The following is a 1323-nucleotide window of genomic DNA, read 5'->3' on the forward strand; positions in this document are numbered from 1 at the left end:
GATGCAGGGTGATCTAAGGACAAGTGCGTCACAGACATCTCTATTGTGACCATGCAGAATTGATGGCAGTCTTGCTGTGCCAACACCTCGTGTTCCTGAAGGGACTAGCTGCTATTGATCTCTTGCTTCATTCCACTGTGATAGAAAAAGTTACTTTGCATGATTTTCATGTTTAAAATGCATTAGGGAGCAAAATCAACACGTAGCTCAGAGCAACAGTCACCAAGGTGTCCCTGGCCAGCATCCTTCCATCTGTCCACAAGCATGGGGAGCATCTTTGTCAACCTCTTCGAAAGCCTTTTTGGCAAAAAAGAAATGCACATCCTCATCATGGTCCTCAGTGCTGCAGGGAAAACAACAATCCTGTATAAGCTGAAGCTGAGCGACATCATGACCACCATCCCTACCATAGGCTTCAATGTGGAAACCATGGAGTACAGGAACATCAGCTTAACCATGTGGAACATGGGCAGCCAAGAAAACATCTGGCCTCTGTGGCACCACTACTTCCAAAATACACAAGGACTGATGTTCGCAGTGGACAGCAATGATAGAGAGTGTGGAAAGGATGCCTGGGAGGAGCTCTTTAGGATGCTGGCTGAGGATGAGCTCTGGGTGCAGTCCTCCTGGTGCTTGCCAACAAGCAGGGCCTCCCCAATGCCAGGAATGCAGCCAAGATCACAGACAAGCTGGGGCTGCACTACCTGTGCCACAGGAACTGGTGCATTTGGGCCACCTGTGCCATTAGTGGAGGCAGGCTCTGTGAAGGACTGGACTGGCAGTCCAATCAACTCTGGAACCAGAAGTGAATGCAACACCCTCTTACTCTCATTGCTCGTCTTCCCCTTCACTTTATCCTCATGTGGCAAATGTGCAGCTCTGTGGTGTGAGTGCCAGAAACTGCCTCCTTGGTTTGGTCACCATGTGCATCATACTGTGCTATAAATGTGGCAGACATAGCCTGTGGCCAGACTTTTTATTTAATGTAAATACTTTTTGTTTCCAGTGAGGCAGTTTCTGCTACTCCTATGCAATATTACTCAGGTTTTGTTTGTTTGTTTGTTTTACTGTAAAAAGAAAAATCAACTCATTCTTCAGTGCTGAGAGGGGACATAGGCTCATGGGTACCTGGCCTCTGAGAGTCGCCAATTTGGGAGAGCTGGGGGTGCCTCTAACTTCAGAGCTGTGTTGATACCCATTTCGGTGGTTGATTTTTAACCCAAACTCAGTGCATTTTTAAAAAATAGTTAAAAATCTACATCAAGAACACTTGAACACACAGAAGAGAGACTTTGCTTAGCATGGGTTTGCAGTTATGGCCCG

The 1323-nt window shown here is 46.9% G+C and overlaps 1 pseudogene; it reads left to right on the forward strand.

Annotated features, from left to right (window-relative positions):
• The first annotated feature begins 264 nt into the window (after window positions 1-264).
• LOC129478377 (ADP-ribosylation factor 1-like) lies at window positions 265-809 on the forward strand (annotated as a pseudogene).
• Window positions 810-1323: the final 514 nt, after the last annotated feature.

Source organism: Symphalangus syndactylus, chromosome 3 (genome assembly GCF_028878055.3).
Source record: "Symphalangus syndactylus isolate Jambi chromosome 3, NHGRI_mSymSyn1-v2.1_pri, whole genome shotgun sequence".
NCBI classification, from domain to species: Eukaryota; Metazoa; Chordata; class Mammalia; order Primates; family Hylobatidae; genus Symphalangus; species Symphalangus syndactylus.